At 33.9% G+C, this 17,307-nt stretch overlaps 1 pseudogene; it reads right to left on the minus strand.

The window, feature by feature from the left end:
- Nucleotides 1-12,726: 12,726 nt before the first annotated feature.
- On the minus strand, nucleotides 12,727-13,831 carry LOC142874840 (dnaJ homolog subfamily B member 6 pseudogene; annotated as a pseudogene).
- Between the last annotated feature and the right edge of the window lie 3,476 nt (nucleotides 13,832-17,307).

Raw genomic sequence — 17,307 nt, forward strand, 5'->3', positions numbered from 1 at the left:
GTTATATTACTGATGATAACCTTTAAAAGATGGTCTCGGCCTGACAGTTATGACCAGGGAAAAAAGAATTCCACCCTTTCCGGGCTAGGAATTTTCAAAAAAAGAAAATGAGGACTGGGCACGGTGGCGGCTCATGCTTGTAATTCTATCACTTTGGGTGGCCCGGGTGGGAGGATTGCTTGAGGTCGGAATTTCAAGACCAGTCTGAGCAAAATAGTGAGACACCATCTCTACAAAAAATAGAAAAATTAAGTGAGCATGATAGTACACGTCTGTAGTCCCAGCTACTCAGGAGGCTGAGACAGCCTGAGAGTTTGAGGTTGCAGTGAGTTTTGAGTTTGAGCCTGAGAGTTTGAGGTTGCAGTGAGTTTTGATCTATGCCACTGCCCTCATACCTGGGCAACAAAGTGAGACCCTGCCTCACAAAAAAAAAAAAAAAAAAAAAAAAGAAGAGGAAGAAGAAGAAGAAGAAGAAGAAGAAGAAGAAGAAGAAGAAGAAGAAGAAGAAGAAGAAGAAGAAGAAGAAGAAGAAGAAGAAGAAGAAGAAGAAGAAGAAGAAGAAGAAGAAGAAGAAGAAGAAGAAGAAGAAGAAGAAGAAGAAGAAGAAGAAGAAGAAGAAGAAGAAGAAGAAGAAGAAGAGGAAGAAGAAAAAGGAATCAGTACCTATTCTTACCTTTGGGATAGCCTTCTGGGAGTGTCAATCAACAGATGTCTAATATCAGAATCAACTGAGCACCCCTGGGTATAAGAGTCAGTCTCCTAAGGTTGAGGATGAGATACTAGAACAGGTAATGAGGGAATAGTTGTTGCACCCAATGGTCATCATAACCGCTAAAAAGACATATTTAAAAAAGAGTGATGATTTGTTGGTTGCATTGTCTCTTCAGAAGTTAAAATCTCTTTATCACTGAAAGATTACTAAAGCTTTCCTGGATTGCTATGATAAAAAAGATGGGAAACCATTTGGACAGATGAAGAGGGTCACTGATTATGGGCCATCAGTAGACTAAATGCAAAAAGACACTGGAATAGCACTACCTCTGGCTATAGGGAGTGGTTAAAACAGATTTACCTATTGTACCACCAATTGATAATGAGCCCAGTTGGTTGTGTGGGAGTGAAAGAGACTTCCTTGAGACTGTAAATGAAAAAATACAAATATCCTACAGGAGATCCATATTGGGAAGCGGTCACTGAACTGAACTGAAATTCATATCAAGTAAACGTTACAGAGCTTCTGTTTTGGGCACACCTATTCATTGACTTATTATCCTGATGAGTAGCCTTGCAAATTTTCCACTTCTCCAATAAAGCCTATAGCATAAGTTGTGCATTTTAAAGTTCCTGACTGCAGTTCTTGGGATATCTTGGCCGTCATATTGCTGCAAGCTGGTTTCATGTAATAAATCTCTCTCTCTCTCTCTCTCTCTCTCTCTCTCTCTCTCTCTCTCTCTCTCTCTCTCTCTCTCTCTCTCTCTCTCCTATTAGTTCTTATTCCCTAGAAAACCCAGACTAATACAAGAGGTATGTAGTATGTATACCAATGCTTCTTGGAGATTTGAATAAAAAAATCCCTTGGCCATTGTGTTCATAAAGTGTATGCATTCCCGGCAGATACTTAGAGATGTATGTTTCTTCAGTCCAAAAAGTGGACTGAATTAATAGTAAGTTTTTATTTTATAATTCAAATTACTGCTCTTTATGGAAAACTATTATGGTCTGAATTTTGTCCTCTCAAATTTATATCCTGACTATATTTAGAGATAAGACCTTTAAAGAGATAGGTTAAAACACCACCAATATGACTGGTGTCCTTAAAATGATAGGGAAAATTTATATGATGACAAATTGTGATAGAGGAAAGATCATGCAAAGACACATGGAGAAGCTAGGTATCTACAAGCCACATAACAAGGCCTCAGAAGAAAGCAAACCTTCTACCCTCTAGAATTGTGAGAAAACAAATTTCTGTTGTTTAAGCCAAGCAATCTGTGGTCCTTTGTTATGGCAGCCCTAGTATATTAATACAGCAACTCAGTAAGTCAAATGAAAATTTGGCCTTCTTATATTCTTTTGACTCTTATTCTTTTGCTTCATAGTATAAAATTTTATGCTTATCTTTTTCAAACCAATTATAATATTTTCAATAAAAATAAGATAACCAATATGCAATAATGGTTTTACATTTTATATAAAATAAATTGTTTTGTATAGCTTTTAAATTTATCTGCATTGTATATTACACTTTTAAGAGGTTGCTATAGACATATAAAATGCTTTATATATTTTTGATACATTTACATCTAAAATGGTACATGAAATATGCCTTGATTAAAATGACTTTGAACGAATGAAATACAAAATTCAGTTTATTGGCAGGAGAGGAATATTTCCCTATTTTTTTTATTATTATTTTTAAGAGTGTCATGGGACACATCTCTAAAATATTCATCAGAGAAATCTAATAACTTTAAATGGGATTTAAAATAATCTTTCACAAAAGAGGCATTAAAATTTTAGAAAAGAAATTTGGTATTGGGGAAAAAAAATATGAGAATGGCATTCCCTAAGTGATCTTTATAAGACTAGTTCGTGCTGAAGTAAAATGAAATGTTCAATTACCAAGCTAGTTTTATGGTCCTCATCACCACGGGATAAAGACATTTTATAGACCTATTGGGCTTAATGCAAGAGTGTGAAAGAAAGGATAGTATGTTTTGCAAAAAAGCTTGTAAGTGCTTTGAAATAAAGCAAACCATTTTATAACATGGGTGTATCAAATTAACTCATAAATTCTATGGTGATCAAAGTGTGATTTTCATTTTATATAACTTTGAGATTGGTTTCTTTAATATTGAAAACACCTTTCATCATATTTATTGTATTTGTTTTAATATATTTGTTAAAACAGTTTTATTGTATCAGTTTTAAATGTTTAGTGATTGGTCAAATGCTTTGAAGCTCCTATATACTTTTTATATTTTTATTCGTGTCTCTTCAATATTGTCCCTCTCCATATTTTATTAACAAGACAGAGAAGATTTCCACTTTCTAAAATGAAAATTGTGTATCCACAAACCACAGAAGTAAATAAAAATGTATCCATAGCTATACATACTACTCCTGGATAACCTTAGAGAAATACAATGAAATACATGATACAATTGCTTCAAACATGTTGCAGCATGCAAATTGAGTCACAAATAAATGTTTTCTGAAGAGACCATTATCTATGTATCCATGCTTATCCCAGATTTCCGAATAAAGTGAAGTGGCTAGATTAATGATAATATCATAAATAAGGCATTAAAGCATTATATTAAATAAATATGATAATATAATATTATAATATAACTGTCATAGGTTAAGAACAGTAATTAAGATTTAAAAAATACACAGAAATTAAATTGAGCTGTGCTTCAAATTTTATTGCTTTGAAAATCAGCAATTAAACTATAATTTTTAATATAAATAATGTGATAAAAATAGTATAGTCTTGATTTAATCATAAAATGTTTTTCTAAAAAAGCCATTCACAACATGTATGTATATGCATACACTGCACACATTAATGTTTATATATAAATATAAAAATAATATATAATACAATATATATTTACAGATCAGTATATGTATATATATGTAAATATGTGTACGTTTTTTTTTCTGAAAATTCAAGAAAAAAGCACATTCTTATTGTAATATAATTTTGTAGCAAGTATGCTACCACCAGGCAGGCTATTCCAGAGGTCATGGAACAGAAAGGATCGTAGCTGTATTAATTTGAATTTGAAGTCCTTGTAAAGTGTAACGCCCATATATCCTGTTGCTTTCTCTGCTGCATCACCCATCCTTGCTAATGGTGTGATTTTGAGGACCCAAGGTGACAGCAAAGGAGAGGGCTTAGAGTCCGAAGTTGTCAGAAGCCCAATCACCCTTGTTCAACAGAAGGGATGCAGATGCAAGTACATCTGGCTATGACTGTAATTTGCAGATAGCCTGATGAGCAGCTTTGGTTTTATTGCTATGGTTTGCACAGAAGACACATGGGGCCATAGTGTGTGTCACCAATGAGTGGTTAATTTAAGGATGCCATAGCTGTCAACATGGAAGTGACATGAAATGTCTCTTATGAATATTTAAGATTTATTTGGTACTGGCATCCTTTCCTACATATAATTAATATTAATTAATTACTTTGCACCTTGATTCAACTCACATATGGTCTATTTATTTCATATCTCTGTAGTTTAACTTGTAGATTACTTTCTATATCTGTACTTATAAATACACCTTTTAAGATTCACCTGTGTCTCGTAGCTATTCCCTTATTTGCTATCTATACTTAGCTTCATCTTTTCTCTTTATTTGTGCTCTTGTCTATTTTTCTTAATCTCTATAGCATAATAGAATATTTTAAAATGTTTTGGAAAACATACATTGCAATACTATATAGAAACTGGCAGGATAATATAGAGTAGCACTTCAAAGATATTCTTTTTTTTTTCTTAAATTCTCAAATGCCTGTTTTAATCATGAAAGTTGGCAAAAACAGCTTTGCAACACTCTTAGAGAATCTCCACTCCAGGCTGACCTATCTTTCAAAAGTATAAAATATTTAAAGTTGTTTATTATTTCAACTTCTCAGTTTAGTCTAAAGTAAACTCTTATAAATTGAAAATGTCTATAAAGAATTCTGAAGTGCTTTTAGAAATACTTCAGTGATACAAAATAAAAATTTTGGATGGATTTTCTACCAACAGCTATTTGTGAATATTTAGTTCTCTGACTTTCAAAAGTTGGAAAAGGTAATTGAAATTTTAATCTTATAATAAAAAAGTTCACTATGCCAGAAACAAATGTTTACAAATAAGGGATGTAAAGTAGTGAAGGCATTTTAAAATAAATGTATTGTCACTCCCCATAATTATTCATCAGCAGAATTGTACACATTTAAATTAGGATTTTCGCTACCAATATAATCTACAAAATTAGAGATGTGCTTTTACAACTTTTATATCAAATTAAGTTTTAATCATAGTAAGTTTTGATATCAGATGCTATAGACGATATTAGAGATATAATGTATAATGGTTTCTTTACAGTGAATTTATTACAGGAAGCTGAACTTTCCTGTGTATATCAAAAACATTATAGCAGTCCCTATACTAGTAGTAATAGTCTAACTTTTGCCTAAGTGCTATTGGTTTTCTTGTTTTATTTAATTCACACATTTATTTTGCAAAGTACACCTTATTATCCCCGTTATCCCAATTTTACTGTGACTCAGAAAGTTAAATACTTGGTCACAAAGCAGCAGTAAGTTACTAACCTAGGAAAGAACTGCATGGTTTTGTGATTTCAAAGTCTGCATGTTTCCACACACAAATGCTACCTTTCTCAGAATGCCTGTGATAATGGAGTTTAGGTTCTTCTACTCTTGTGCACCATTTATGTCATTATTTCTATATCTAATTCATCTATGTGGAGTGCTCTATGACAACAACAAAAATATCTATCATTCCTCTTGTCCTACTATGAAATTTGTTTTACATGTTAATTATGAAAATGTTCAATGATATTCAAAAGGGGACAAATAATATAATGGAGATGCATATACTCATCATTCACTTCAATAGTTATCAACTCCCAGGAATACTTGCTGCAACTATAATCTTACTTGGTTCTCCTCTATTCTACCATTTTATTCATAATTTTTAAAGACCATATATGTAAAAGAGAAGAAATCTTCTTTAATAAGCATACTACACATATTTTACTACACTTAGGAAAGTAATAATTACTAACTTTATTAAATAAGTATTGCTCATATTTCCGTAACTGCCTTGTAATTTTCAGATGATTGTTTTTGTCTCTTCTTGCTCCTCTTCCTTCTCCTGATCCTCTTTCTTCTCCTTCCCATCCAACTCCCTCTTGTCCTCCTTCTAACTCAAGATCTAAATAGTGTATGGTGTTTTTGTTTAATATAGCTCTCATATGACTTATTATTGCCACATGATAATTCACTGCAAACTCAGCAAGTGTGTTTTCAAATGATTTTTGCTAGCTTTGTACAAGCTTCTTAAATTTCACTGGAGGTTAGCACATCAAGGCTGGGCTCAGTGAGTCTGGGTCTGCTCTTGTCCGTGGGTATCTCACCCTTCTCCAGTAGCCAGTAGGCTAGACTTTCACTAATGGACTCACAAGTGAGTAGGTTCAATTGCACCAGTACTTTCTGAAAGCTTCGGATTTAATCAGATCTGCCAGCTTTTCATTCTCCCAGTGAAGACATATGAGTCAAACTCTGAAACAAAGAGAAGGGAATTCAGCTTCCAGTGCAGAAGATACTTTAAGTTTAAATGACAAATGACAAGAGGAGTAAGGAGTTGGGGCCATCAGTGCAGTCTTCCACAATTGCTGTGCGTCTTGTCCCTTCAGTCTATAGAAGTGATTTTCAAACATTTTGATCTTAGGTCTTAATATTCCTGAAAGTATTGAAAACCACAAATACCTTTTGTTTATGTGGCCTTTATCTATCAGTATTTAGCATATTAAAATTAAAATGGAAAATATTTAAATATTTATAACATTTTAAAAAATTCTATAAATTTTAAAATTTTAGTATAAATAACTATACCAAAATAAAGAAAAAAGGATGGCATTGTTTCACAATTTTGCACATTACTTAATATCTGATTTAATATAAGACAGTTGGTTTCTTATATCTGTTTCTTCATCATATTTGTTGCTATATGTTTTAGGCTAAAGTATATAAAAAAATCAGTTTTAATACCAATATGTATTTGGGAGAGAAGTATTTTATGTACCTTTTCAGATAATTACAGATATTCTTCTTTGATGCTACACAAAACTCAACAAGTGGTACCTTCTTAAAGTTCAGTTACTATTGGAATTTTCAACTATATTAGTTAACTTTGTGAGTCAGTTACATGCAAACCCATTGTTTAATTTACATCTTAAATAGATTTTGAAACATCATCCATTGCAATTTGGAAAATATTGGTTCACTGAATTGTACAGATCTTCTACATTTGGGCACAAATTTACATAATATAAAAATTACATTCTCTAATATCACTGTAAATCTCTCAAAAAAGTCTTTATGGATTGTGAAGCTGTCAAAATCACGGTAGTGAATTTTCCAAGAAATTTTCCTAAATTATTTTGCCATTGTGAGTGGTCATTTTTTGCTTACTAGCTCTAATTTTATCATTAGTAACAAATACTGTGAGTTGTTTTCCATGAAGTCATAGGCTCCTTTTGTTCATTTTTGAGAAATATCTACCAAATATTGAAGTCTGAAAACTGAAGTTTTACTTTCAGTTGCTCTTTTAAGTATAAAATATATTCTACGATAAAGCAGCTATTTTATCTCACAACTCATATATACATAACTGTTCTTTGCCTTGAGATACTGTAATTCAGTTTACAACAGAAACGCTTTATGTACACTTCCGATTTTGCCACACAGAATTTTAAGATTCAAGAATCAGTAACAATAAATTAATAATTATTATTGTTTTAGTGAAGACTTTCATAAGTGAAACTAGCTTTTAACATGAGTATGTGGCAATAACAGATTTAATGACACTAGTACATCTTAGTGACACTTCTTCAATTCACGATAAGATACCACCATTGTTTTGTCAACATCAGTGCAAATGTCAATAGAGGAAAAAAAGGAGAACAATATCCAAATAATATTCTGTAAATAGTTTCAATCTCTAATATCCCTAACAAGGGCCCTGAATTTTGTTTGACATGCTGATATGTTTCCTTGTGTTCTTTATTTTCTTTAAATTTATAGTTGCATCTAAGGCCTTAATCAATGCAGATACTTTTTTAAATACAAATACTTCATAGGAGATATGAATTTCCATCAATAGGTATATAATATCTAGTCTTATATGTGTAATGTTAGCATCTATTGATAATCTGATAATCATTGCCTAGATCTATTATTTTATTGGGAATATCACAATCATGAGATTTAAAATTCTATTATTTCTTCTCCATATATCAAATAGAATAATTCTATATGGAGAAATTTCTTTTCATCAGCTATTTAAACACCAGGGGAAAAACATTCTACAGGAAAGGCATGGTAAATATTCAAATGTGTGAAAATAAAGGAAATCTCAATGATGTCCAACTAAAAACTTCACTGACCCTTCTAGTAGCCAGTTCAAATTTTGAAAACAATTTAACAAGGGAAAGGATATACATTTATCCCACTTTTTCTTGTACAGAAAAAGTGATATAACTTTTTTAATTCTATATTTAATCTTCCCATATTAAAATAGAAAGTACTTTTAAGGGACTACTCTTTTAAAGACTATAAATTCTAAATGGAAATTATAAAATAGCAATAAGCAAAACAGAGCTATGACTGGCTATGTCAAATGGCTTCAATAATAGATTCCTATAGGTGGCATCATCTTGGTGAACGATTTGTCACTCACCAGCGTTGAAGTCTTCAGACTTACATTTTCAAAAACCTAAATTAGCAAGATAAAAATTGTAAATGCTTTTCACTAGACAGGGTTAAAGAAAGCAGAGGAGGGTGGAGGAGGGGATGGGTATAATTCACATTTAATGGGTGTGGTGCACACTGGGAAATGGACACACTTGAAGCTCTGACTAGGATGGGGCAAAGGCAATATATGTAAACTAAACATTTGTTCCCTCATAATATGCTGAAATTAAAAAAGAAAAGAAAAGAAAGCAGAGAGTCTGTTGTGTTGCAAGTGTATAATCAGATCAAAGAAAGATAGTTACTCATTTCCTTAATACATACCTACTGCCTGAACTGGACATGTACAGCCCTGAGGACAAGGGTTCCCCTTCTCTGAAAGGCAAGGATGAACCATGTTAATAGTCACCTCTCTAGCACTCCTGCTTTTGCATGGATGTGCTTCTATTGCTAACCAATTCTGATTATGCAAGGCATACTATATTTAATTTATCCATAAGCCACAGAAGTTATTAGAAATCTGGGAAAATCTTTTCTTTTTAAAATAATGTTCTAGTAAATTCAGATCTAGTATGGGTAGAATTATATTTTAACAATCAAAGACTTTAAACTTTAGATTTGTTTTTTAATAAGTAGAATCCATAAAACTTGTCCAGATACTAGGTATGTTAAATTATACACAGAATATAGTTTAATTCTGTATATTACAGTTTTCTAATTGGTATTATTTATGTTAAACTATTTACCTTTTAGTTTTTAAGTATAATTTTAAAGCTTTTATAGAAGGTATCGTTTTAGACACTAAGTATTAGCTAAATGGATATATTGACTTTTGAGAATAGAGAAAAAAACAATTATTTTTTCTGTGATGTTTGTTTTATCTGAGATAAATAACTTCAATTATGTAATGATGAAATGATAATATTAAAGCAAATATTGCTGGTGAAAGACACGTCAAACATTCTTTCTGTAAGAGCAGAAAATAGTGAAAGCAATCAGGCTGCCGATGACAGTTTAGCCAAGGGTGATAATCCCTATTTCATCAACTACATTTAAACAACTGGGTTTCACATTTCCTCCAAAGCACTTTGCACATGTCACAGCACAAATTAGTGAAGTCTAAATTTCAGCTTCAGGCTCCATGTGTCATTTAATAGCATACATTTGCTAACTGTAGCCAAAAAGCAGGCTTCCACCAGGGACTCTGAAACTCCTCATTTACATAAGAATGGGAAGTTAATTGTGTTACAGATATTCTGGTCTCCCCAAGGAGTTCATTAAGCATGCTGAACATGCTGAGATTATAACTTAACTGTCACTTCTGAGAAATTGGGAAAATTCAACTTCAGATACAACTCCGTTGGCAATAACAAGCATAACTTAATGTATACATCATTCTGAATCAAAGATAGGCTTTCATGGGAATTTATAATCTCTCTGATTTCTATATTCATTGCTAAAATAGTATATAATATTTGGGAATTAAGTAATCTAGAGGCCTTTCACCTGCTCCCGCTTCTGTCTCTACATGTATGAATATATTACACACAGGTTTCAGTTACTTAAAACATTTGTGGCACTATGGAGGTCAAGTGAAATGCCTCATTTGCATTTAATGAAACTTGTGAGAATAAATATAAAGCACAAAAGTTGGAAAAAAACAAATGTTGAAAAAAATAAATATCACCATTAATTGTAAACAAAACTGATAAATATATGTATGCATATATATGCATATATATTATATATTGTAATAATATAAATGATTTTGAAGGGAATTTTATTTCATAAACATCATTCAAATTAGCATAAAGACATTATAATAATCTGGGATTGCTTTGTACAAAGACAAACCATCCTGTACCCAAGACACAGGATTCTAATACTCTGGTGAATATGTCATTCCACTTATTAGATGCTTTATCCAATTAGAAATAGAACATTTTCCGGCAGGTGGGGGGGAAGGAAGGGATGGGTATATACAAACACAATGAGTGCGATGTGCACATTTGGGGGATGGTCACACTTGAGGCTCTGACTCGAGAGGGGAGGGGGAGCATGGGCAATATAGGTAACCTTAACACTTGTACTCCCATAATATGCTAAAAGAAAAAAAAGAAATAGAACATTTTAAAGATTAGGGAAAGAGCATTTCACTTTTCCTGAAACAATGTTTTAGTGTTAATAAAATTTCACTCAAAAGTGATATGCAGAACTATACTGCTAGAAAATACATTTAGATTTCTTTTTTTATTATTTTAGCATATTATGGGGGTGTTAAGGTTACTTATATTGCCCATGCCCCCCTCGCCCCTCAAGTAAGAGCTTCAAGCATGTCCATCCCCAGACTTTGCACATCTTACTTGTTGTGGTTGCATACACCCATCCCCTCCTCCCCCCACCCATCCAATAAATGTTACTCCTATATGTCCACTTAGGTGTTGATCTGTTAATACCAAATTTGCTGGTGAGTACATGGTGCTGTTTTTTCCATTCTTGAGATAATTTGCTTAGTAGAATGGGTTCCAGCTCTATCCAGGAATATACAAGAGGTGCTATATCACTGTTGTTTCTTAAAGCTGAGTAGTACTCCATGGTATACATATACCACATTTCATTAATCCACTCATGAATTGATGGGCACTTGGGTTGTTTCCATAGCTTTGCAATTGTCAATTATGCTGCTATAAACATTCGAGTGCAGGTGTCTTTTTTGTAGAGTGTCATTGGATCTTTTGGGTAGATGCCCAGTAGTGGAATTGCTGGATCAAATGGTAGATCTACTTGTATGGCTTTGAGGTATCTCCGTATTGCTTTCCACAGAGGTTGGACTAGTTTGCAGTTCCACCAGCAGTGTAGGAGTGTTCCTCTCTCTCCGCATCCACACCAGCATTTGTTGTTTGGGGACTTTTTGATGAAGGCCATTCTCACTGAAGTTAAGTGAAGTAGATTTCTTCATTGTGTCTGTTTCATCTCATTTTTTTCTCACTCTCATGCAACCAACCAGTCTTTCTATTTAATATGTATATCCAGGCTGGAAATCATGGCAAATTCTCAGTCAGAATGATCCACGATTGTTTTCCAATCGTGGGGGTGGAAAGACTAACACAAACCAACTATTCCAAGTAGAGATGAGTGAAAAAAAAGACAAGATAGCAGAATAGAGAGTAATGAGAAAGGAAAATAAAGCAGGGGAGAAACAGGGATTGAAGCATATGTTTGATATTAAAGATACTTGTTATACTTCTCAAAGCAGTTTTCTCTGCCAAATAGGTATCTGATATAAATTTATAACTCAGAATTTGCCAGATACATTCTGTTAGTGTTTCTTGACTATAATATTTCATAGTTACTACATAAAGTATGTAAATAAAAATGTTATACTTGACTTATAATCTTTTTTAAAAAAATGTACAAGTTTTCATGAGTTCTTTAATTGAGGGTAATTGCATGTGAAAGGCATATTGTTATGTGGTCTTTGGCAAAAATATTGAAATTTGGAATCTGGAAAAGCTAATGCACAGACTGTAGCTAGGTTTCTCTTCTGGTTTATTTCTAGCATGAGCAAACTTGAAAAAAAGAGAAATATTTTCAGAGCCTTACCTGTAAAGCTTGCCTACTCTCAGCCCTAATACAAAGCAAATCAATTATTTGATGAAAAGTAAAATGTTCCACAAGATTCACAACAATGTTAAAAATCTGTTGTGTTGCCCATGCAATAGCTAAACTTTGTGAAGTTAATTTATATGAAGTTTTTCTGCATTTTAATGCTATACATGCCTTTTAAAAGATTTACTCTTAATGTGGGGAACATTGATTCTTTTTTTTTTTTTTTTTTTTTTTTGCACCAAACACATTCGCATTTATTTTCTTTTTTTTTTTTAAAAGCAAATGACAAAGACCCAGTTTACCAGCTTTACTTTTTAAACCTAAGCTTAACATTACATATTTAAACAATTGTCAAAACTTACTAAGTTGCCAGCATTCATGCACAACTAGAAAACATCCTTAATTTATAGTAAACCAGAAATGTATTACCATTAATGCATTAATATCTTTCATTACTAAATACTGAAAAAAATTGAAATTATTTCTGTAGAAGATTCGTCCTGGCAAGGTTAACTTCACAGCAGGCTGACACTACTTGGCTCACGTTTCAGACACAATGGGAAAGCAGGTCCATGCTGGTGTTAGTGTACAATCTCGTTCTACCACTACCAAAGAGTCAAGGCTCACCTTGAATACCGTTTAATAAAAAAAGCAAAGTGCATACAGAGATTTACAACAATTTTAAAGACAAAAAAATGGTCCTATTATGTGGTCCCAACAATAAACTCAAAAGTCTATGACAAACACGGCTCCAATGGGCGGTTTATAAATACTTAGGTACAGTGATACTCAAAGTCGAGTTCGTTTGAAATCTTCAAAAAAAAGTTCCTGTTAATCCTCAAATGGTGCTTGTTATAGTTAACATTTCTGTTAAGCGCGTGCGTTGAATTACTTGTTATCCAAGCGCAGCAGCTGCTCCTTACCATTTATTGTTAAGGACTTTAACTGGCCGTCTTCTTCAATTTCTACTCTTTCTTGACCATTCTCGACAATTCTCTTTGTGGTGATCTTTCTGCCATTAACTATCTTGGTAGAAGTTGACACAGACTTGAAGTTGCCCATCCCACCACCACCACCAAATGACGTGGAAGAGAACGAAGTGAGGCCCCCATGACCTAGTGACCCGAATGAAGTAAATCCTGTATCAAAAGAAGAAAATCCACCTCCAAAAGATGGAAATCCAGCGAAGGCAGAGAAAAACGACCCTGTTCCTCGGTTTCTGCTTCCTCGGGGACCCCTCCGATTCCCAAAAAAGTCCTCAAACGGGTCAAAGAAGTCAAATGAAAATGGGTCCCTTCCGCCAAAAAATTCCCTGAAGACGTCATCTGGGTTACGGAATGTGAAGCCAAACTCAAATGGATTGTCTAAATGACTTCCACCTCCTCCGCCACCATTTAATCCTTCTTTGCCGTACTTGTCATAGATGTCCCGTTTCTTAGCATCTGATAACACCTCATACGCCTCGGCTACTTGTTTGAATTTTCTCTCTGCTTCTTCCTTATTCTCAGGGTTTTTATCCGGGTGCCACTTCAGTGCCAGTTTTCGATACGCCTTTTTAATATCCTCGGCTGAGGCATGTCTCTGCACGCCTAGGACTTCATAATAATCCACCATGTTTTAACTGATTGTGGGAACAGGTCCGAGGACACGGGAGGCCGGCGGCGGGAAGCAGGGAGGGGGCGGCGGCCCGGGGATCCTCTCGGTGCTGGCTCGGCTGTGCTGGTGGCGGCTGCCGGGAACATTGATTCTTTCTGATTCCTTCCTTTTATTAGCCTATCACATTTGTCATGAGTTCTGATTTATATGTGAAATTCTTGTAAGATCTTCTTTACAAGTGATTGGGATGGTTAAATCCTTTGAACCACAAAAGTCTGCTTTTTCCCTCCTTTATTACGTACTGTAAACTTCCCAATGTGTACTTTTCCTTTTGATTTTTAATGAATAAGGGTACATAACAGTTGTGTGTATGTATAGGACACATGTGGTGTTTATACAGGCCTACAAAATGAATTAATCAAATCAGGATAATTGAGGTATCCATCACCTCAGGCATTTGTTATTCCTTTATGTTAGGAACATTCCCATGCCACTCTTTTAATTATTTTAATGTATAGGGTAACTTATTGTTGATTATATCTACTTTGTTGTGCTAGCAAATATTGTTTATTCTATCTACCTAACTATATTTTTGCACCCATTAACCATCCCCACTTCATCACACCCTAGTACTAGTGGTGTAACTGTAGCAAGTTGTCCAGATATAGCTAAGATAATTAACCAAGATGGCTTCACTAAAAAAATAGATTTTCAATTTAGACAAAACAGTCTTCTATTAGAAGATGCCATCTAGGACTTTTGTTGCTAGAAAGGAGAACTCAATGCCTGAATTCCAAGCTACAAAGGGCAGGCAGATTCTTTTGGTAGGGGCTAATAAAGCTGATCACTTTAAGCAGAAGCCAATATTCATTTACCATTCTGAAAATTCTAGGGTCCTTAAGGATGGTGATACGTCTACTCTGCCTGTGCTCTATACATTGAACAACAAAACCTGAATGGCAGCACATCTGTTTACAGCATGGTTTACTGAATTTTTTAAGCCCACATTTGAGATCTATTGCTCAAAATAAACATTCCTTTCAAAATATTAGTGCTCATTAGCGATGCACCTGGTCATCCAAGAGCTTCTGATGGAGCTGTATAAGTCAATTTAAGTTGTTTTCATGCCTGCTAACACAATTTTCATTCTGTAACCCATGGATCAGAGAGTAATTCTGACTTTGAGGTCTTACTATTTAAGATATACATTTCATAAGGCTATAGTTGCCTTAGATAGTGATTGCTCTTATGGATCCAGGCAAAGTAAATTGAAAACCTTCTGGAAAGGAATCACCATTCTAGTTGACATTAAGAGCATTAGTGATTCAAGGGAGAACATCAAATTATCAACATTAACAGCAGTATGGAAGAAGTTGATTCCAACCCTTTGATGACTTTGAATGGTTCAAGACTTCAGTGGAAAAAGAAACTGCAGACGAGGCGGAAATAGGGAGTTAATTAGAATTAGAAATCAAACCTCAAGATGTGACTGCATTGCTGCAATCTCAGGAAAAAAATAGAACTAATAAGGAGTTATTTATTATCAATGAGCCAAAAAAAGTGGTTTTTTGAGATGCAATCTACTGCTAGTCAAGATTCTGTCTACATCATTGAAATAACAACAAAGGATTTAGAATATTACATGAACTTAGTTAATAAAACAGGGGCAGAGTTTGAGAGGATTGGCTCCAAATTTGAAAGAGGTTCTACTGTGGGTAAAATGCTATCAAATAGCATTGTATGCCACGGAAAAATCTTCTGTGAAAGGAAGGGTCAATCAATGTGGCAAACTTTATCATTGTCTTATTTTAAGAAATTGTTGCAGCCACCTCAACCTTCAGCAATCACTGCTCAGAGCAGTCAACAGCCATCAGTGTTGATGGAAGACAGGCCTCCAGCAGACAGTTACGACTCACTAAAGGCTTAGATGATCAATAGCATATTTTAGCAATAGAATATTTTTTAACTAAGGTAGGTACTTCTTTTTAGTACAATAATGCTATTGCACTTCTTAGTGCAGTAATGGTATTGCACACTTAATAGTGTACTGTACAGTATAAACATAATGCATAAACATGTAATTATTTACTCAATACCCACAATGTACAAGTTTTTTCTCCACAAACTTATTGGCTTTAGATTTTAATTCAACTTTTATATGTTTTCAAATTTATTTAGTTAAAATCAGGTAATTTATTATTTTTTCTCTGATCAATAATGAGATCGAGCACATCTTTATATTCATTGACTATTCATTTGCTTATTCTGTGATTGCTGCTTTCTCACTTTTACATACTTTTCCTCTGGGTTATACATGTTTTACTTTTAAATTTGTGGTAATTTACATATCTATATTTTGATTTACTAATATTTGTATTATAGCTATAAATATAATTTTATTTATTTTACATATTGTGCACTTTGCATATATCTCCTCTTAGTCCACTTCTTAACTCTGAACTTTGATATTACATGATATACCAGAAAAAGAGGTTTTATTTTAATGTAATGAATTATGTTAATCACATAGCATGTTTAATGCTTTTTGTATATTATTAAAGACATCTTCAGACAGAATGCATATTATTACCATCATCAAGTCTTATATTTATTTCTCTCATATATTTTGTCAGCTGGTCTCTGTAGTCAATTTAGAATATATTTTTAATGTTTTTTTTTAAAATTTGCCCAGTATGTTATGTTGAGTTGTTTTAGGTTTAATACATCAGCATTTAATAGCATATTGCAAACACAGGCCCTCTGAAATGTACATTTTCAAATGAATTCAAGAGCAATGAGAAGATTCTGGAACACTAGAAAACCTGATGCAGAACTACAATAGGTGTAGCAATACACAGTGAATCTGAGGTTCAAAAAGGCTTTGTGTGAGAATAAAAAAGAAAGAATTAGGCCGGGCGCTGTGGCTCACGCCTGTAATCCTAGCTCTTGGGAGGCCGAGGCGGGCGGATTGCTCAAGGTCAGGAGTTCAAAACCAGCCTGAGCAAGAGCGAGACCCTGTCTCTACTATAAATAGAAAGAAATTAATTGGCCAACTGATATATATATAAAAAAAAATTAGCCGGGCATGGTGGCGCATGCCTGTAGTCCCAGCTACCCGGGAGGCTGAGGCAGAAGGATCACTCGAGCCCAGGAGTTTGAGGTTGCTGTGAGCTAGGCTGACGCCATGGCACTCACTCTAGCCTGGGCAACAAAGCGAGACTCTGTCTCAAAAAAAAAAAAAAAAAAAGAAAGAATTAATAATGAATGTAAGTGAAGAGTGAGAAAATAGTAATGCAAGGGACAGACTCTGAACAGAAACTTTACGTGCTTTACATAAATTAGATTTATCCTCATTTCAACTCTTTGTATTTTTCAAAAATTGAAAACACCTTTCACCTATTTGGCTAGCAGAGCTATTACACAGCAAACATTGAAAATGAGGTGTTCTTAACTATTCTGCTTGGATAAACAAAGTAAAATCTGTTTCACAAGTAGTTTCTTAGAAATTCAGCTTAACCAAGAGACTGACAAACTCGCTCTTTGTTGGCATACTACTCATTGCTCTAATTCTACCCCAATTACTAGCCTGAAATGATACAAACATCTGC

The sequence above is a fragment of the Microcebus murinus genome, chromosome 13 (genome assembly GCF_040939455.1).
Source record: "Microcebus murinus isolate Inina chromosome 13, M.murinus_Inina_mat1.0, whole genome shotgun sequence".
NCBI lineage: Eukaryota > Metazoa > Chordata > Mammalia > Primates > Cheirogaleidae > Microcebus > Microcebus murinus.